The sequence below is a fragment of the Aptenodytes patagonicus genome, chromosome 22 (genome assembly GCF_965638725.1).
Source record: "Aptenodytes patagonicus chromosome 22, bAptPat1.pri.cur, whole genome shotgun sequence".
NCBI lineage: Eukaryota > Metazoa > Chordata > Aves > Sphenisciformes > Spheniscidae > Aptenodytes > Aptenodytes patagonicus.
In genome coordinates, this window is record NC_134970.1 from 3697639 (window position 1) to 3719060 (window position 21422).

General features: G+C 61.4%; 1 protein-coding gene across 6 annotated transcripts in view; it reads right to left on the bottom strand.

Annotated features, from left to right (window-relative positions):
• Positions 1–16744, bottom strand: part of ATP2B4 (ATPase plasma membrane Ca2+ transporting 4) — a 54206-nt gene extending 37462 nt beyond the window's left edge. For 5 of the 6 annotated variants that reach the window (XM_076358028.1, XM_076358026.1, XM_076358031.1 and 2 more), the window contains exon 1: positions 16591–16744. The gene's annotated coding sequence lies outside the window, so the exon portion shown is untranslated. Of the gene's footprint in view, positions 1–11071; positions 11095–16590 lie in introns of those variants that run through there. The other variant, XM_076358027.1, reaches the window with a different exon arrangement.
• Between the last annotated feature and the right edge of the window lie 4678 nt (positions 16745–21422).

The window sequence follows — 21422 nt, forward strand, 5'->3', positions numbered from 1 at the left end:
CCCACAGCTGCCACACCCCAGGGCGCTGCACAAGGGGACGGGTAAACGCAAGAGCCAAAATCCTGGGATGGGGGAGACCCCAGTGACTGCAAGACCCTCTCAGTTCCCTTGCAATGCAGAGGGGGAAGAAGCTCCCAGCCTTCATCTTGCAAGGCTGGGGGGACTAAACGTGCCCCCCCCCAGGGCACTGCAGCTGGAAAAGGAGCCAGCAAAACACCCGGGAAGTGCTGGGGCCCCGCACAGCCCCGGCAGAGCTCGGTGGCAGCAACACCATGCCATGGGAAACCGAGTCACGGTGCAGAAATGACTTAGTCCAGAGCACCGGGCTGATGCTGCAGCCCAGGAACCAGCGTTTTCATTACACGAACACCAACTCTGGTGGAAATTTGCTGCGGGGTCAGGAGGAGCTCAGGGTTTCTCCTACGCCAACCCGCTGGCAGCCCCTGTGGCAGCTCCCCAAGGCAGGCAGAATCTTCTCCTCCTGCATCCCCGCCGGGGGAACCGCTGGCCCCGCAGGCGCAGCGGCAGCTCCGCAACGCAGCAAGTTAAAATTCCCCGACTCCCACGCGGTGCCGACTCCTACACACCTCACCGTCTGCGAGCTGGGACGCCGAAGGTGATGCGAGGGTGGGACACACACACACACAAAAAGTACCCGGTTACCGTAGGCAACATGCAACGCTGTCACGCGCGGTCGCTGGCTCAGAGTGACACGCGTTGTCAGAGGCGCGGGAAGGAGCTGCTGGCCCCAAGATGTCACCGCCACCAGCCCCAGCTCCCCGCCCTCCCCTGCCGCCGGAGCATGAATTGCACCAGCCCACGGATGGCAGAGCCTGTAGTATTTCTCCCACACACCTCCGCCGAGGCACATGCTTCCCCGCTGACGAGAGCGGGGCAAGCGCTCGCTCGGGTGCCAAGAGCGCAGCTAGCGCGCATGGCGTGCTCTGTGCACAGCGACTGCCAGCACATGCACCGAGGGCTGCCACGTGCAAGGGCACAAGTCAGGGTTCATGTCCCCAAACAAGCTGCCACCTCCCGGCCGGGTTTGCACACTCGTCCCCACACAGGGTACACAATGCACCAACACCGGTGCTGAAGCGACCGCGGATGGGGAAGAAACCAGAGCATCATCCCGCCCCGAGCAGCATCGCGCCATCCTCCTCCTCTTCTGCCTCCCACCGGGCTGTGGGGACAAAAAGGAAGGATGGCGGCTCCGAGACACGCACCAGGGGCCAAGGTTACAGGGAAGGCACAAGCAAAAGGCAGGCAGAGGCAACCTTCTCCAAAAGTGCATCTCCCTTTGCAGGCCACTCCGCAGGGAACGTGAGCAGCTGCCATCAGCCCACTAATTACAGCCGCCGTGGCTCCATTTTTGCTAGTATTTTGCCTCCTGTTAACGAAGGTAGGAAAACTGTTGGGGTCTTTTGCATGCCCAAGGCAGCAATTAGCTCTTGAGAAAGGCAGGGAAGAGGCTGGAGGCAGGAGAGCACCAGGAACGCTGCGGAGGTGTGGAACAAGCACGGACACAGCAATCCATGACGCAGCTCCCCAAAACCTGCTGCCCCGAGCCCGCTGCCAACCCAGGGGCCAGGGCAGCCCCTGGCTCCCGCTGCCCGAGCCCTGGCACGACGCATCCACGTGCAAAAGCCACCGGCGCAGCCACCAGAGCCTCCATGCCGGGGGCTCAGGAATCTGCCTGCACCCCCAGGCTTCCCCATGCCACAGGGTGCAGCATCCCAGGAATTTCAGGGGGGGGTAGAAAAAAAAGAAAAAGGAGTCTCCAGGCAAGCTGTCAAGGGGAATGTTTCCATCTAAGGCCTTGGTATTTCTCTCCTGGCGCCTGCACTAAATCACCCCAGCTCCTCTCATTATTCTTCTGTGCTTTACAAGGTAGCGCAGCCAGTGGAGGAATGCAGAAGTACGCAGAAAGCAAACCCCAGCCTCTTCTGCACCAGCAAATACCTGCAGTCCTTGAGCCTTCGGCGGGGCACAGCATTCCCTCCTGCCGCCCCTCCACCAGCGCCGGGCACCTCGCCGAGGCGGCCAGTGCAGGGTGAGCTGGCGCGTTGCAGAGCCCCGGGGCACCCGCTGCTGCCGGATCGGGGGGCTGCGCTGGACACCGGCACGAGGCTTCGTCCGCCCCTTCTCCCTCCCACTCGGCACTGGGAAACAGGTTCCTCAGGGAGCACAGCAGGCACCGGGCACCCTCCGCCAGGCAGTAAGGCATCAGCTGGCACATATCGGGCAACTCTTTACTCCAGCTCTTTGTTTTCCCTCCAGTCAAATCTGTTTTGCAACACCCCAGTGGGGAGGGCAGACAGCTCCCACCAGGCTGCTCCCCCCCCCCAACACCCCATGGCCTCTCTGCTCGCAAGGGTCGACCTCTCCTCCCGCACTTCAGCCCCACCACAGACCTGGTCCTGGGCTTGTCTTAGTGCCGTTTTACAGCCTATAGCAAACAAGCAAGTCCAAAGCAACACAGGGAAAGGTTTGGGACTCAGCTGACTCGAAACAGGGGAGCAGGACTTGACGATAGAAATAAGGCAGCAAACGAGGCCTGGGGCTCCATGGTGGCTTCATCTCTCAAACTCCTCTTGCAGCACCACTGCCCCAGCTGGGCCGCTCCCAGGACGGACGTCGAGCAACGGTCGTATCCCAGCCCTGTGCTCAGACTGACCTGGATCCTCCTGGTTCACAGCACAGCTGGATGCCCATCAGTCTTGCGGAAGGGAGATGACACCCGACGATCCCGTCAGGGCGGGTGAGCAGCCAGGGGGTCCCATCCCCAGGCAGACGCTCCGTCCCGGCAGAGCTTCACCCAGCTCTCGCATGGCACACGGATGCTCGGAGGCTGGGGCTCTCCCAGCCGGCCCCTGCGGAGCAGAAGTGCCGATGCACAGAGCACGGCTGGGAGCAGCCGTCCGCGCCGGCCAGGCGGCTGGAGGAGAGGGCACGGGCGATGAGGACGGGATTAAAACCAAGGACTTGTGCAGAAAGCAAGACAGGGGGAGCCGAGAGCCCTGCCTCAAGGGACGGGCGCTCTCTGCTCCAGAGACCTCACGAGCTGTTCCCGGAGCAGAGGCACAGCTGGAGGACGCTGGCACTTTGGCAGGAGCTCGGGCAGAGCTGAGCCCAACCCAGCTCACCCACAGCCCTCACTGCCAGCCCAGCGCCGTGGGAGCAAGGGGAGAGGCAGGGATGCTCCGGGAGGCTCAGCCCAGCCCCGGTGCATTCAGCCATCCCCACTGCTCTGGCGCCCATGGATGCCCGTCGGATGGGGCAGCCCATGAAAACTGGGTGCAGGTGCTCTCCAGCGGGCGCAGGACTTGGCTCCCCGCACATCCCTCCACCTTACGCAGATGGGGAAACTGAGGCAACAAGACACCTGAGCACAGCATCAGCCCTCTCCCAGCCCCCGAGCAGGGAGGGGATCCCGACAGTCCTGACTCCCACCTTTCTACAACCCTATTCAGGAAGCGAAGGAACAGCTTAGCTTAAAATAAAGTAAAAACCAGCAGGCAAGAACTGACCTACAGAGCACGAGGGAGTCTCACAAGTGAAACAACACCCAAAGAACAAGAGAGCTATCAGCCAGGACACATGGGTACAGCCATGATATTTTTAGCAGAATTACACAGGGACAGGGGATTCCTACCCTGAAGATCCCCGGGGACTTAAAATAGGTCCCGTCACTTCCTCCCAGCAGCAGCTGGGAGAAGCATCTGCTTCTTCTGGAAGCCAGGAGAAGTTGAGCCCTTGGGTCCTGGGGTGCCCCGTGGCACCCCGAAACTCATGGAGGCATCTAGGTGAGCACAGCACTAACCTTCTCTGCTGGAGCACCGCGATGAGCTGCTTCCTCCTGCCCCACTTGGTGAAGAGAAAAAAGCCCATGCAAAAAAACAAAATAGCAGTAATAATAAAAAAATACCCCTCTCATTCACAGCAAGGGAAACTGAGGCAGGGGAAGCAGAGCTTGTTTGACACCATGGGGGAAGTCGGTGGCTTGCTGGATTGCACGGCCTGCCCGGTGAGCAGGGGTTCCCCCAAAGCAGGGATGCACTGGAGGGGAACCCTGGCAAGTCCAGCTGCCCCCCAGCAGCCCCTGGGAGCGGGCTGGGACAGCAGGAGGGACGACCCAGCGCTCAGATCCTGACCCCGAGGCTGGCAGCAGCCCTGGGGACACGACGAAGGGCTGGGGACAGAAATGCCCCGCCTGCCGCCCTCAACAGGCGGGCAAGGGGGACGGGATGGGTGTCCCTGGATCTGGGGGTCTGGCACCCACAGCTCCCGACTGTCTCAGCTCCGAGAGCTCCCACGCAGTCCCGCTCCGGATCACATCCCAGATGGACAGCGTGCTGGGCACTGGGTAACTTCTCCGATCCCGGCTAGCAGGTATCCCTCATGCCGGACCACGCCAGTGGCAAGTCCATGTTTTTCCACTTAAAAGTCCAAGCAGAGAGAGGATTTTCCAGGCAAAGGGGAAGAGTAAGCAACCAGGGGGGCTGTAAGCCCCCTCCCCGCCCCAAAGGGTTAAAAAATAAAGCTGGCAAAAGTGTGTCTGCGATAGGAAAAACACACGCGCTCCCAGGGAGAGCGCGCCGGCTGCTCGCCGTTTCCCTTCCCGACATGCCCCGCTCCTGGGAAAGTGTAGGCTGTTTTCCATATATAACTGCAAACTGTTCCATGCAGTAAGAAGTCTAATTAAAGGGAGGGAGAGACACAGAAGACCGAAAGGCAATATTTATACGAGGGAAGAAAGCCTGCATCCCGGGCACCAAATTAGACCCTTGCACAGCAGAGCCCGTGATATCATCGGGAGATCAAATCTGGGCAGAGCGGCAGCTTTGCAGAAGAGGCAAATCAGAGCCTGGAAAATATGTACCAATAAATAAGAGGAGAGAGCCAGATGGGCCAGGAGAGCACGGGGAGGGGCAGGGGAAGGAAAAGCTAATCTGAGCCAGTTGCTGGGATAAGGCAGAATGCCACAGGAGGGTGCACATACACCCCCGGCCCCCCGCGAGGCTCCCAGGGTCCCCGCTCCCTGTTCCCCACCACCCCGCGCATCCTGCGGCTGGAGAACCAGTTATTTAAGTAAATGGCAGGAATCTGCTTGAAAAATAAATATTAAAGTAAAGCTTCACACGCAGGAACAGGGCTGGGGGATGTGAAATGCCAGGGAGGAGAGCGGCACGCTTGGCACGGTGCAGGACCCAGCTGCCGTGGCGGGTGGGGAGAGGCTGCAGGCGAGGGGGCACCCATCCCAGGCACCCACCCCACGCAAGGGGCGACCCACGCAGCACCCAGTCCTCGCCCCACTTAGACACGCCAGCCCTGGCTCTCCCACCCACACGCGGCTGCATCCCACCTCCCCGATGCTTCGGGGGCACCCCCTTCCCCAGCACCCCCAGCCCGGCCAGGGCAGGAGGGGTGCAGGGGGAGGCACGCGGGGCTGGACGGGGAAAACACGTACCCAATCTGCTCTTCAAAGCCTCTTTGTTAGAGCTGCACTTCCCACAAGCGCCAGCCACAGCCCCAAGGTAATCCACAGCCAGCTAACACATTCCCGGCGTTATTAGGTCCTCTGCCTACACTAGGTGTCAATGCATTTTAAAACCGTTAACGTGCTTTAATTAAGTGCCGATATGTTTAAAAGTCGCCCTACCTAGGCTGAGCCCTCGCGGAGAGGCTGCCTTACCCCCCAGCCGTGGGGTTTGCTGCATCGCCCGGTGCCGGCGGCAGCACCATCACTGACACCCTCACGGGCGCTGCATGCTCCGCTCCCAACGGTGGCTGGGGCCCATCCCCTCTGCACCCCAAAACCGGACCTGCTGCTATGCCACTACCACCCCGATCCGGCGGCAGAGCCCCAGCGCGCTGGGCACCGCCGTTCCCAGTGCCCGTCCCCACCTCCACGCTCACCACACACGCACACACCCTTGTGCCCCGGGCGCCCAGCACCGTCCTGACCTGCCATCCTGTTTACGCAGCGTCTGGAACCCCACGTGCTCCCTCCCCCTGCGCTTCGGGCAACGCCCCAGAGGCTCCCAGCTGCATCAGTAACCCAGAGAAACTGGGATATCCCTTTCCTCAAGTGCCAGCATGAAGTCGCTGGCGAGGCTCCCACCTCCCGCATCCCTCCAGCTGGGATGGTGCCTTCCAGCCCCTCCGGCGCTGACCCACACCCCAGGCTTTGCCACTGCACACGTCCTTTGCTCCCATAAATCGCACCTCACGGTGCTGGGGGAGGGCAGCCCGCAGGTCGTCATCATCCCCGTCCCCCCCGTCCCCCCCCCCCCCAAAAAAAAACTGCTGTTGAACCTGCAACGATACCGAAAGTCCCAAGCTTGGGTTGAGCTCTACTTCAAGCAGGGACACTCGCTGCAGAGCCGGGACAAGATGCAACGGGGACAAGGACACCCCGCTGCATGGAGGGGGGGGCTCACAGCGCCCGGCGCTCTCACCCCAGCGAGCAATGCCCCCCGCTAGCGCAGAGCCAGCCCCGAAGCCCTGCAGCCTCTGCCCAGCCTCCAAGCAAGAGGAACAAACCAACCCCGCATGGCACAGCCGAGCCCGGCACGGCCCCGGGGTCACCCGAGGTGACTGCCGGACACCAGCCACTTTGTACTGGCTGGACCTGGAGGCGCAGTAGCTGCAGGAGGCTTTATAACAGTCCCTGCCTATCACCGGCATTTATACAGGTGGGTATCTAAGCACCAGCGCTAATCTGGGGATAATAGCAGCTTTAGCAGCGATAGGGCAGAGATTACTGCCACAATCCGGGTATTAGGGGCGTTTCGTTGGCAGTAAGCAGCGCAGCAGGCAGATGGAGCAAGGCAATCTGCGGGGAATAAAGCAAGTGGCCGGCATCGCGACCCAGCTTCCAGCAGCTCCGCAGTGACACCTGAGCCCAACGCCGGGCCGGTACCGGGGTACGGGAGGCAGACGTGCTGGCCCGTGCCTGGGGGACACGCTGCCTGCGATGAGCCTGCTCGCCACCCAGCCGGGAAAATGCAAAACCCACCTAGCGCCTGGGGTTTTGCGTGGATAGGATTCCCGCTCCTCCTGCCCCGGGCATCCTACTCAGGATTGCTCAGCATGCTGTAATCCCCTCCGCTCCCAAGGCTCTGGCTCCTCTTCTCTGCCCCCACATTTTCCCGGCTGCCACATGCACACGGCGGCAGCTGCCCGCAGAAGTGGGGTGGTTCATCGTCATCTCCATCAGCCTTTTGCACCATCCTCTGACCCCAGGCAGGGTCAGGGCAGGTGTTTTTTACTCTCTGCACAACAAGGACAGTGGAAATGCAAAAAGCAAGTCTCACTGCTAGGGAAGCCTGCTTGGTACGGGGGCCCCCCAGCACCACCTGGGCTTGTTCTGCCCAGGGAGCACCCTGCTCCCACGCAGCCTCTTGAGGGGAGGCAGCCAGGGTCCCAGGGCAAGGAGGCTGAGATTTGCGGAAGCCCCTCCCCTCTCTGCCTGCTTTTCTGGGTCCCTTCTTGGTGATGCTCTGCCCAAACAGATCACCTCGAGCGGGGATGGAGCACAGCGAAGTCTCAGGGGCTGAGAAACAGCAAGGCCGGTCTCCGCAGGCAGCTGCGTCCGGGGGAGTGGGAGGAGGAAGGGAGGATCCCTCATTGTCCTTTCCAAAGGGAAAAGGGACAGTCCCCTGAATGCAAGTGCCAGGCAGGGCAGGAAACACCTCCAGCCTCTTCGCTCCAGACTGCATCTGCCCACAGAGAGCAGAGGATACCTGCATGCAGCACAAGTCATCCCCCCCCCGTGCTGCAGAAGCACAATCTGCAACATCTTGCAAGGATTTGATGCATTTCACGTTCAGCTGCAGGAGCAAGAGGATCCCCCGGCTGCTGCCCTGCAGTGAAACACCCAGATGCTGCAGGGAAGGGAAGGAAAGGGGGAAGAAGGGCCATTCCTGCACCGAGCCCTGGGTAAAAGGCAGTGCGGAATGCCCAAGTCAGTGCCCAGCGAGGTGAGACCAGGCGCACAGAAGATAAGCGTGTCCACAGATGGCAGGCACGGACAGGGAGAGATGGAAAGAGTGGGAAAACAACACCAAGAAGGGAAGCAACGAATGGAAAGAGATGAAAGGCAGCAGGTCAGGAGTTAGCACAACAGAATTTAACAGCGGACACGGAGCCGGAGCACATTGCGGAAGGATTTTGGCTCACCAGAGCCTGGCCCATGGCTGCACCCAGCCCTCGAGCACGTGCTGGGTACCAGGGCAGCCACCTCTCCATCACCCCCGGACAAGCCTCTCCCAAAACAGGCACCTACAGAGCAACGTCTCAGCACCCTGACCTGTGGCTCCAGCCTCCCCCCCCCAGCAGGCAAAGCAGCCGTCTCCTCCAGGAGCCGCGATCGGCTGCATTTGGCACCCAGCACACGCCAAGTAATTCAAGCTGCCCCTGGGAAGAGCAGCCCGGGGATTTAATACTCCACAGAGCAGATGGGCATTTGCAAGGCCGGCTCCTGGGGCTGCAGCGTATCCCTGGGGATGCCGAAGCAGGTAGCGGGATGAGGTTATGCTGCTGGTTTTTTCCCCCACGGGGAGGTGAGCGGGTCTTGGCTGCTTGCTTTCTCCTTCCCCCAGGAGATCTCCTGCTCACTCGGGAAACACCCCCAGGTGCCTTGCAGCTCTCCGAGGAGGAAATGCCGCCTAAACGCAGTCAGCTGTTTCGGTCCTTTCCTTCGTTTTTAGACAGTCCGTTTGGGGTCAGATTTAAGAGCAATTCATCACTTGGGAAATAACACCACTTCAGGCCTCCTCTCTCAAATAAACCTCAAAAGACATCATTTAGGCAAGCTTAATTTGGACAACTAAAAATAGCCGGCACTAGTCACACTGGAAAATGCAGGCTGCGGAGCTTCACACTTTCATAGCTCGAGCTGGGACACGGGAGTTTCTGGCTATGGGAAGGGTCCCCCCGGCTCCACAGACGTGTCCCTGGGTGACGAGCACAGCCCTGTTCCAAGGGGAACGGGGTGGGCACAGTGGGACCCACTGGGGACCCGGCCCTGGGGCCACCAGCGCCCTGCACAGCTGCTCCGATGAAAGTTTTGGGTCCCCACACTTTCCCAAGCAGGATGCGGTGACTCACAGCCACGTCTGCACCAGGACACCCAGGAAAGATCAGCCGCGCTTTCAGCTTTTCCACAGCCAAGCCAATTTTCTGGTCCCGGCTCCCTGCGGCTGATTCACCCCCGCTTCCCCCAGCGTCCCCAGGCAAATGCAGCCAGGCCTCTCTGCCAGCTCTGCCCGCACACGAGATAAATCCCCTGCACTGAGTAATGCGTAGAGGCGGGTTGTTATTACAGCTTTCCTCCTGTTCTGTAGCAGCGGGGCTGTCACGAGCGATGAGACCCTTGTGAGGTACAATTCAAGCCTTGCTACAGCCTGGCAGCCCATCCCACCGGCAGCTCGGGCTCCCCCATCGCCAGCCTGGCTTTACTGACTGCAGGCATCACCAAGCCACAAGTCCAGCCTGCCCTCGTTTCCCTGCAATCCCCCTCCTTGCACTAATCTCCCCCTCTTTGCACCAGCCTCCCTGTTCCAGAGGCAGGAATAATATTTAACTCAGGTTCACGCTGGAGCACGAGCTCCCTCCCAGCCTGGGTCACCCCCAGGCTGTCTCCATCACAGAGGCCATGCCGGATCCGCGTTCCCAGCACAGCCACGTGCCCACGGGAGAGCCCAGCGTCGGCAGAAAGCCCCTCTGGAGCAGGCGGCGCTGGGCTGGGAACCCCGGGGAAGCTCGGCACCGCGCGCTGCCGCCTGCCAGCTGCAGCGATATGTCACGGCACAGTTTTGTATGCAGCCAGCGCTGAGGCGGCTCTCCCGGTGCACGGGACCGGCTGCACAGGTGCCACATTGATCTGGGAACCTCACGCAGCAAACGAGACACCCTGCCCTGAATTTCACGGCCAGCAGATCATGCCTGGAGCCGTCCTCCTCCCCTGGGGTACAGCCCAGCTCAGCCCGCAGAGCCAACGATAAGGTGGGGACTTCAGCCCCTGCAGAAAGGGGATGAGAAGGGAAGATGCTCGAGGACCGAGCCATCTTCTCACTCGTCCTCGTGTCCCTTGGCTGCCTGCAGCAGCGACAGCCCACGAGATGGCATGAGCAAGACAGCGGCTTTTCCACCACCAGTTAAAAAGCATCCGTGCAGCCCGAGATCTGCCCGGAGCAGCCGAGTGCTCGAGCAACCTGGGGTTACTTTTAAGTAGCTGGTGAGAAGGTGGGAAGGGAGATGAAGAGCCGGAGCGCCGTGATGCCGTGCCACTGGGAGGGCTGAAGCAGAGAGAGACAAAGCATCAGCATTTCCAAACAGGAACAAAGAGCGAGAAGAGAAGAGCCGAGGGCACGCCACGGAGCTGGCTGGGGCGATCGGCACCTCCCGGGCAAGCGAGGGGTGGAGAAGGGACAGTAAAGCTCTAGTGCTGCAGCAGGGTCCTTAATTAGCATCTTGGGAAAGCACACTGAAAATCAGACACCTTCTGCCCGAAATCCGAGCCTGGACCTGAAAATCTGATCACTGGATCCGATGCTCAAAGAGCAAAGGTCACGCCAAGTCCCAGGCAGGCCCTGCAACTGTGGTGCAGGGCTGAGCTGCCCCGTGGTCCCCTCTGGCCCGGCTTCGCCCCCTGCCCACCCCCAGCCTCCCCGGTAGGAGCAGAGGCAGCACCGTGAGGGCCAGCGGCTTATTTTTAGCCTGGGGAAGGCAGGAGCCCGCGAGCAGCCCTCCTGGCTCTCGCCCTTGGCACGGGGTGCGCTGCTTTTACTGCTGCCACTGCTGAAGCGAGTGCCTCGGGCCTCAGCCCAGCCCGCTGCCCCCCCCCCCCCCCCCCCCCCCGGCTCTGCAGCGCTGAATTCGGCCCCCGGCTGGCATCACTGACCAGCCCAATCCCTCCCCTGGCACAAATCCTTCCTCTGCCCAGGGAGGAGGAGGAGGATGCCGGGATCAGCCCAGGAGCCGGCAGCTGCTGCGGCCCCGCGGCAGACAGATCTGGCTTATTTACGGCTCCCTAACGGACCGCGGCGCATTAGGCAGGGCTGACCTTTCTGTGCCTGAGACAAAGAGGAGATGTCAGCAGCTGTGGCGGCGGAGGAGTCGCAGGATCGGCGGCGCAGAGCCCTCCCCTGCCAGCTGGGACGGAGCAGGAGGCCAGACCTGCGCAGGGGGCTCGGGAGTGGGGAGCTGGCCGGGGCCACGGGAAGCGAAGCGTGCTGGAATCCCAGCCTGGGAAAAGGAGGGATCGGATTCCTCCCTCCCCGTCCCCGCTGGACAAACTCTTCCGGGTAGGGACTCCTACGTGTTGCACTCTGCCCAGGCACACCAGCAGCTCGCTGCTCCCCGCAGACCCCAGCTGCTTTAGCAGGGGGAAAATACAGGGATACTGCATAAAATAAAGAAGGGGGGAATGGAGACTTGCCCCCAGCACCCGCAGCAGTGCTCAGCTCCTTTGGCTCTCGGCGCCTCGGCTCAGCCCAGCTGCCGACTCATCCTTGCCATGGAAGCGTAGAAGCAAAAGTTTCCCCGTCAGCATAAAACACAGACAACTGGCCAAACCTTCGACTTGGCTTCTGCCGCCCTGGCAAGGAGTCCCCACATTGGGGACCCACCGTGTCCCAGCTTGGGTGCCCGCGATGGGCGGGGGGCGCAGGGGACTGCCCCACTCCCTGCATTAGGGGACCGGTGTGTCCCCATAGGCTCACCGCAGACCCTCGTGCTGCGGGGAGCGAAGGGCTTGCTGAGACGAGGAGCTCTCCTGAGCCAGCCCTCGGCACTGCGCGACGGGATGATCCTTCCCATGCCCCCTTCCCTTGCTCCAAAGTGAGTTAGCCGCAGGATTTTGGCAGAGGACCGTATGCAGGGCTGGTGTCACAGTTGCACGGTGCCCCCTCCCCAGCCTGGCCTCTCCCAATCTGTATGGCATTTAGGACTGGATGCCACGATGCAGAAGCACAGACGTCCCAGGGAGCCAGCCCAGGAGCACTCCGCATCCCACCTCACGCCCGCGGCAGGGTCCCCGCGTCCCTCTCCATCTGCCAGGGCAGCGGTGGCCTGTCCACGCTTGCGAGAGCGGGGCCAGCCCCTCACTTTGCTGCCGAGGTGGTGCGGGCAGAGGGATGCTCCCGGCCAGGATTCCCACGGCCCCGATTCCTGACCCCCCAGGGGCATGTCACTGTGCATCAGCTTCCCACGTTTAAATCTGAGACCCCTCCCAGAAGCTCACAAACGCAGGAGGGCACCAAGCTCATCTGTTACTCACAGAGAGCTCTCTGAGGATCTAAGTTGCTTAATTAGTGCTTTAAAAGAGGCACCATCCAGGTGGGTGACACACCAGCAGGTTGTCATGTGCTCCGCACATCTCAAGCATTTGCTTTCTTCCCTTCTCTATCCAGGGTTAGCTTGCCTTTTTTTTTCCCCCCCCTTTCCTTTTCCTAATGAAGAAATAGAATGGCAGGTTTTATAAGTCCACGGAAACTCTATTATCCCTCTGCATTAAAGCCAAAAGCAACTAATTAAAACATCAAAGTCAGATGTTTCATTAGTTCGGCCTCAGAAAGCACTGGCAGGAGGTGGCAGGGAACGTGGCTCCCACAGCCGACTGCACCAAGGGACCCCAAGGCTGGACCCCACACCCCAAAACACGGTCCCCATCCCAGTGTCACTGGGAAACACAGCAGGGAGCTCTGGGCTGGCCACCGCTGGGCAGCAGGGCAGGGTGCTGCCACCCGCCCGTCCCTCTCCTCCAGCCGCTCACGGCTCATCGCAGGAGGCCTTTGCATGCACCGATTTTGAGAGGAGGGAGGCTGGGGAGAGGTGCACCACCCTCTCCCCATCAAAGCTGCTTTCCCCAGGAGCATCTCCATCACCAGCACCACGGGATGGGTCCTTATTCTCTCCTGGGCACAGCACAAGGGCGAGAGGGATGGGTTCAAATTCCCAGCTCACCCAGACCGATTTATTTCCTCCTCTGCGCACCAGATCTCCGCCTGTACGATAGAAACGACATCGCTGCCTTCATCCATCCCGACCGGGAGGGCTCCAGGCAGCCAACAGGCATCGGCCAGCATCCCTCACCCTGCCTGGATCCGCTCCCAGAAGTCCCCAGCAAGACAGAGGAGTTGGGGAACACCAAGGAGGTGGCACCTCTTTGCACTGCAGCGGCCACCCCGCCGTCTAAAGATCTGCATCCCACTGCCACGGTCACACCGAGCATCGCTGCATCCCTCCCCGGGCTCCCGCTCCCCAAGCTTAGTCCCTGCCGCAGCGAGCGCATCTCTGGCACAGCTGCACCCGGAGCAGAGTGGGGTCCCTACCCCACGGCTCGCCGGGGGTTTAACCCAGGTTTTCCTCTGGCTCCCCGAAAGCAGCACTGATTTGCCAAGCACGGCACAGCCTTCCCTGGCAGGGAGGGGCCCCGGGCAAGGAGGAAGCTGAAGCAGCGGCCAGCCCTTCCCCGGGCCCTGCCGCGGGGAGCAGCGGATATGAGGAGCAGCAGCAAGTCCCTGCTGCAGAGCTGCTGCTCAGCACCGGGCTCCTCGTGTCCCCCCAAACCCCTGTGGGCTCCTTCCAGCGCTGCTGCAACAGGCGTGTGCGACCACTGCGGGCAAACTCTGCTCGTGGCCTAGCGGGAGGAGGAGAAAAAGGAAAAAAAAACCAAAAACCAAACAAAAAACCAAGAGAGGAGCAGGGAGCGTGCAGGGAACCCGCAGCCCCTGCGAGGTGCAGGCAGGGAAGGGACAGGCTCATCTCCCAGCACAGGCAGACAGGGAAGGCCTTGGGGAAGAGGGGGGGGGGAACTCCAGGCACAGCTCCACCCCGGCGCTTTCTACTGCAAAACAATAGCGGAGAAGAGCAGCAGTCCCTCCCTGCTCTTACTCACCCTGCCCAAGGACCTGTGCCACCCCACGGCTCACCCTGCCCTGCCCTGTCCTCTGCGCGGGGCTGCCCCGGGGGGCTCCAGCATGGCGGGTCCCAGCTCCTCGGACACAAGGCTCGGTGACGCTCCAGCCAGCAGCGGTGCACGCTAATGGCAAGAGACCCTCCGCACGAAGAACGCCGCAAGAGCCGGACCCACGGCACGCGAGTGGCGAGCCGGCAGCGCAGGGAATTCCCTCCGTCACCATCTAAACCGAAAAAAAAAAAAAAAAAAACAACCCCACCACGCAACAACACCCTTCGCCCTCTCAAGCCTCTACCTGCAGCACTTGCACCACCTCCCCAGCGCCAGCCAGCTCCTCTCCTGCGGGGAAGGAGCCAAGGCTTTGCAGAGGTCCCCGCGCATCCCCTTCCATGAGGCCACTCCCAGGGCAGCGCCCACGGCCCCACGGCCGGCAAGGGTGGGACGACGGGGACAGAGTCTGCACCCCGCGGGGCTGGGCTCCGGAGGTGTGGGGAAGCAGGAGGTATGGGGAAGCTCTGCCTCACCGCCCCGGGCGCTTCCCGGCTCCGCTCGCACCATATCACCGTCCCGGCACCGGCACCTCCTCCACCACGCCGGTTCAGCGCCCGCCTTGGCACGGGGCAGAAAACCCACGTATCTGACTCAGCTGCTCGGAACAGGCTTTGAGGAATCAAAGGGCACGAAGATTTTGGGAGGCCTCCAAGACCACCCAGCTCCCTCCATTCTGCCCAGGAAAGCCTTCCGCTACCCGGGGCCAGGGGGCACCTGCCGCCACCCCTGACCTCAGCACCCAGCCCCTGCCATCCCAAGGGGACAGGTGGAGGGTGACCTGAGGGGGCAAGTCCGCAGGGCACCGAGCCGGGAAGGGAACCCCACTGCAGGGTGGGGCTGGCGGAGCGCGGGGGCTCAGCTTCTCATGCTCATGATTAAATAATTTAGGTGCGTTTCAGTGCTCAAGGAAGCGAAAGATTGAGGGCACTGTCTGGAGCCAGGCAGAGTGCAGGCAACCGACACCAACCCTGCCTGCCGGAGCAGCCAACAGCAGCAGCATCGTGCCCATTTGGGGTGGGGGCGCAGAACGGTGCCCCCCAGCCCCAGGACAGCTCTGGACACCCCACGGGTAGCTCCGAGCACTTACCTCCACCCCAGCTCGCTGCCCCTGGGTCCCGGCCAGGCTGCCCGTCCACGGGCAGAAACAGGCTGCACTGGTTTGGAGATTTGCAATCCAAACCCCCACCCAACCCCAGGTCTCCAGAGATAAGAGCACAATAACCTATTGTCCCTCCTCCACTCCCTCCCCTCTCAAGATCTCGACTTGCCTCCGGCGAAGCAGGGAGGGACCACCCAGCTCCACACCCGCCCCACCGCGGGGTCTCGCCCCGGACCCCACGAGGGGCACGACCCCGGCCCCTGCCCGCCGAGCCAGGCCGGCGGGATGCGGATGCTCGGAGGCTCCAGGGCCAGGGTGCAGGCAGGGCTGGGATGCAGGGAGAGCGCTGGAGGCAGAGGCAGGAGGCGGAAGAGGCGCCTGCCTGCTGGCCATGTGGGCCAGAGCCTCCCTGGTTTTCTTCTCCCCCCCCCCCCCCCCCCAACTCCTCCTGTTTTCTGCTGTGGATTTGATCAGCCGGATTGGTGCAGGCAGGAGGGGGACGTGCCTGGCCGTGGCGTGGGCAAACACCAGGCAGCCTTCCCCCCCCCCCCCCCGCCCCGCGATGCCAGCGCTCTGCGATCCCACCCTCCATCCCGCCCCTGTGTCCGGATCCGGCCCCACGCACGCCCTGCCCGGGTTACCCCACTCCAGACGCACCTCGCCCGGCTCCAGGCAGGGAGCAGCACCCCTCCTGCCCCACGGATGGGGAAAGCCACCCACGCAGCACCTTCCCCGGTCTGTCCTTGGGCTGCCGCAAAGCGCTCCCCCCCCCCCCCCCAGCCCCGCCTGCGCTGCCTCTGCCCTTCCCTCCGGCACCAGTGCCAAGCTGCAGCGTGGCCTGGGATGGATGGAGGCATCAGCCAGACGGAGCCCGACCCACGGCGGTCGCATCCCGCCCCCCCAACCCTCACTCCCCCTGCAATGCCACAACACGCTGCCCTCCAATAACACGCGCGACCGGGAGTCCCACGCCCCCCCCCCCCCCCCCCCAAGGGCAGGCAACAAGTTGCAGGATACGACCGGAGCGGGTTCCCACCCACCCCAGATGCCGGGGGGGGAAGCGGGGGGGGAGGCCCTGCACGCCTTACAGACCCCCACGCACAAAAGCGGAGGAACCGTGGGCATCCCACCATCCCGCCCACCTCCAGGGACCCACCCGGCTCCGCGCTGCAGCGGGACCGGGCAGCCTCGGGGTGGGGGTGTGCCACGCCAAGCCCCCCCCCCCCCCCCGTCCCACCTGCTGCACCTGGGTGCAGCACCCCAGTGCACACAGCGCTGCATACTGGGAGGGACTGGGGTGGGCGATAGCGCCGCTCCCACCGCCCCACCTAAGGGGGCTAAGCCGCGGGTGGGGCGGCGGGAGCGGCGGTTTCGCCCACCCGTGCTCCCAGCACCGAAAAACCCAAGCACCGAGAAGCGCCCACGGGACCCCCACCCCACTCCCGCGTCCCCCCCGTCCCGTCCCGTCCCGTCCCCCGTCCCCCCCCCCCCCCCCGCCCCGCCCCGCACTCACCGGCTCAGCCCCCGCGGCGCCCGGCTGGCGACGGAGCCCCCGCGGCTGGCCATGGGGCGGGGGGGGCCGGTGGCGGCGGAGGAGCGGTCCCGGAGCTAGCGGGAGAAAATGCTTGTCATGGCAACCCGTGCCGTGCCGAGCCGTGCGGAGCCGAGCCGAGGAGGGCTCGCCCCAGCCTGCCGGGGGAGGGGCTCTCTTAAGGTGGCGGCCCGCCCCGTCGGCTCCTTAAGGGGGACGGGAGGGAGCGGCAGGGATCCGTAACCCCCCCACCCCACCCCCGGGCAGAACCGTGCGTGCACCCCCGGGCAGAGCGGGACCTCCCGGGCAGCACCGTGTGTGCGTGTCCGTCCCCCCCCGGGCAATGTGGGGTCCCCCCCGGGCAGTACCGTGCATGCACTCCCCGGGCAACACGGGGATCCCCGGGCAGCACCGTGCGTGCACCCCCGGGCAGCGTGGGGACTCCCTGTGCATGCACCCCCCCCAGCCACCGTGGGACCCTTCCCGTGGCACTGCAATGCGTGCCACCCTGGGCAGCGTGGGTACCTCCCCACGGCAGCGAGGTGCACGCACCCCCAAGCAGCGGGGACCTCCCCCTAGTGCAGCGCAGGTACCCCAAGAAGTGGGGGTATCCTCATGCACAAAGCCCTCCCCACTCCAGGCATGGGGAAAGCAGATCTCCGGAGCACTGTGGACGGTGGCAAAATTGGGGTTCTTCACGGGCACTGTGGTTTTGGGGTTTCTCATGGGCACTGTGGTTGATCACCTGGGGCTGGCGTGTGCCCCTTGGGGTGTGCCCAGCCCTACAAACCACAGGGCACAGTCCTCTGACATCCCCTGAGAGGGACTGTCCCCTTGGGTGACAGCATCACTTGGGAGGGGTACACGCACGCTTCGAGCTGCGGAGGGTTGAGCAGAAATAACTGCCCCTTCACCCAGGCAGACCCGACCCTCACGCTTTTTTAGAAGCAAGCAGGAGAAAAATCTTCATTGAAACGCGCCTGAAGCATGTGAAACGCTGTGCTTGCACTGAAAGCGCAGCACGGCATCGGTGCAGCAATGTTGGGTGTAGGCAACCTTAAATCAGCATTAATCCCGTCTGTATCCCCACGTTTGGGCACGCAACCCGGTTCAAGTTAAACCAGTGGAACATCTGTGCACACACAAGCCCTAATTAGTGCTTGTAACATTTTTTTTCCCCCCTTGAGGGCCTGCACCTCAATAATTTTGCATTCCTGAGCAGTCCCAGGGCAACGTGATGCTGCAGGAGGCGGGTTACGCCGGGAAAGCCAAGCCCTGCTGCTGAGCCCCCAGTGAACGCTTTGGGCCCTTTGCCGGGGGAATTCCTCGCCGTGCTTGCGGAGCCGCTATCCAAAACGTGTGCGGGTAAAATCGCTCCCATTCGGCTCTCAGGGAGTGGACCTGCCCGCTCGGGTGAGCTAGTTGCGGTGCGGTTTTGGTGCGTGGGCAGTTTTGGTGCACGGGCAGTTATTTGAAGTCAACTGAATGACTTCAGAGCCGCCAGTGTTGGACGTAATAAAGACTCTGCCTCCTTTCAGTAGTTTTGCAGCACAGAAGGCATCAACCTGCTCCTGTGCTCTGCAGCGGAGAGGAGGAAAGGGGCCTGGGCTGGTAACTCCTTGCTCATCTTCAGTGGTGGGGTCCTTGGCATTCTCCTGGGGAGTTAGACGGGGTTATTCCTCCTTATGTAAAAGACTCCAGGGCTGGAGACTCTCATGACAAGAGCAAACCTTCTATCTCAAAGCAAGCGCAGGCATCTTCCATTTCTTGGCTCCACAGCTTGTCCACTACAGAAAATGGGAATAAACACGCGGCTTTTAGCTGGTGCTCGGCTCCCCCTCCAGCAAAATAAAAAGCAGATGGCACTGACCACATCGGGTCTAGGTGACTGCCGAACAGCTTGAAAAATAGATGGCGGTGCAGACGGCAGACAGTGCTTCCAGTGGGCTGGGATGCAAAACTACTATTGAGACGTAATAGCCTTTTAAAACAGGTTTTCTGAGCTTGGAAGGAATCTCTGACCATCTGGATTTGGACTCCTGAAAGGAAATCATCCTTCCTGCCTTGGGGAACCTGTTGTTAACAGGGCAATTCGAGCGCTCAGAAATGCTGAGAATTTGCAGCCTCCTTGGGCTTTGGCTGAAATGGAGAAAGGCAGATTTTACAGCCCGGGCACTTGCCATTGAAGGAACTAGCCAAAATCCATTTGAAAAATGTGCTTCCCATCCAGTGGCAGCCTGCAATTACAGAGCTGGTACTTAACAGCTCCTGCCTGGTGTGTTTCCATTACAGCGAGAGCAACCATAAACACTGAGGCTGAAATCCCCTTCCATTTTACATTTAAGGAAAAGCACATGGAGGAAAAGTCAAAAGCCTGGCTGGAGCGGGAGCGGGAGCAGGACCATCGCCTCTGAGCGAGCAGCCGGACCCTGCTCGCACCGACACGTCCCCACGCAGCGCAGCAAAGGGGGGTAGAGCAAGTGAAAAGTTCCTTTGTGGAGTATTTTGGGGTCGTCCAGGCCCATCGCTGATGCCGATCTAAACCTGCGCTGAAGACCCTTCATGAGGGTCTTTCCAGGATCGTGCCTCCGCTCTGCTTGCTGGTGCCACCCCTCCTGCTCCATCCCGTTCGTCACAGGGCCACCCGCTCTCCCTGTCCTGCTGTTGGGAGATGCGAGGCTTTGCCATCCCTGGAGAGGCGACAGGGGTGTCCCCACACTGCTCTGCCAAGGGGACAGATGATGCTTTGCCCTTCTGCACCCAGAAGAGGAGGGAGAAGGGAGCAAGCCTTGAGCCAGCAGAGCTCCCCACTCGTCTCCCACGCGGCCAGCCCCGAGCTGCAGGAAGGGACCTCCCAGGATTAGCCGGGGCTCTGGCTGCTGCAGCCACAGGGGTGGCAGCGGGGACAGGCTGCTTCTCGTTTGGCTCTTGGCAGGCGCTCACAGGCGAGCTCCGAGGGAGACGCTGGATCCTGCTGGCAAGTCTCTGCAGGGCTGCTCCGCTGCTTTGTGCTTGTGCCTTTGGCCTCCTCGTTTGCCTTGGATGATGGCTGGATATTCATTTGTTCCCTTTTGTTCGCCCAGAACCAGCTCCGGCCACGCATGCGGGGCCAGCTCCGTGCCAGGCATGCCGCTGCGGGGAGCACATCAGCTTTTATGGCCGGGATGCAGCCGGGAGAGCTCATGCTCCGCGCTCCGGCCATGGGAGGGATGCACGGACCGGTGCTCCTCGGTGCTCTCTCTTCTTTGCACACAGGCAGGGCTGTGCCAGGAGAGGAGTGGGAGCCCCATCCTAGCCCAGGAGGCATCTTTCAGCTGCTTCAGAAAAGGAGCGAAGACTCCCACAGTGACCAGCAGCATCGGAGCCCACGATCAGGGACCTAAACCCTGTGGGGAGCCCTGCTGCGATGGGAACCTCAGCTGTTATCCGTATTTTGGATACCTCTTTTCTTTTCCAAATGCTTTTGTGCTGGGTGCTCGGTAAGCGAAGCAGACAGCAGTCCCAGGCCTGAGCAGTGTCTGGCCTAAAAGAGACGAGCAGCAACATAAAATAAATAACCCCAAAATAGAGAAGATCAGTCCACCAGGTTCTTCTGTAAAAATCGGGCTTAACTGATGATTTCCCTTTAAAACCAGTACAAAAATTCATGATAATTTGCCTTTAATGCCTCCCAGGCTGGGAACTTGTAGGTGGAGTTGTAGCCCAAAATGAATTGAATCAGCCAAGTTGTATCAGCCAAGTTACAAACCCATCAAAACCCAAGGCCAGATCCTGATCTCATCCCCGTGGGTATAAATCCAGCGTCGCTCCGCTGGAATCAACGGGGAAGATTTTTGTCATGGTGCCGGATAGCAGAGAGCAGGATTGGACCCCCAGGGTTTCTAATGGAAACACTGACTGACTCTTAAGCACAAGGCAGAGTCGGGCGTCTGTAAAATCTCTCTCCATTCAAAGGCTAAATATAGGGAGAGAAAGCGCCAGCAATTCGACTTTCAGTGCTCAGGGATAAATAAACCCCCCGATCGCTGCTGCGGGAGAGGCTTTGTTGGAAATGCCAGGGGCTGACGGGGGGTCCCGCTGCTCCGAGGTCCCCTCCCGCGGGGCAGGGCAGGGGGGTCCGCAGGGTCCTGGTGGGGAGGCAGGGCTGGCGGAGATGCTCCCAGGTGATGCCCGCAGCCGCGCGGGGCTGGTGCAAAAGGGGTTTGGGGTTTTTTTTCTGCCTTTTCTTCCCCTTTTCTCTCTCTGCTCAGCCCTGAGCGCTGCTGAGCTTCAGCGCCCATAGATGCCTGCTTGCAAGGCTCAGACTTGTGCTCAGAGCAAGGAGAGCAGCCTGGGTGCAGCTGGTGGGAAGGGTCCCATCGTGGCCACACCAATTCCCCTCTCTGCCTTTTGCCTGCTTTGCCTCACTTGGTTCTGGGCTTTCCCCTTGCCCCGGAGCAGCTCCCCACAGCTTTGCAGCCCCAGAAAAATCCCAGAGCCGCCTTGCCATGCTATTGGTAATAAACCTCTCCTAGACCATTTCTGCTCTCAATTACTCTAACAGCCCTGTTAATTTCTAATTAAGCAGCTACTTCACTGAGGGAGGGGGGCTGGAAATAAAAAGCAAAACAGAAGAGGAGGGATTTGGGCCCAGTTTTGCTTTATGAATGTAATTAGGAGACAAAATTGTTCACAAACCTAAAGAATTCGTCACCAAACTGCCTGTGAGCTGACAGACACGCTGTGTTTTCCCTGGGAGCCCTGTGACTGACGGCGCTTTTCCTTTCCCCACCCCTACATGTTCCCGTTTGGAGCTGGAGCCACAACAGGCTCTA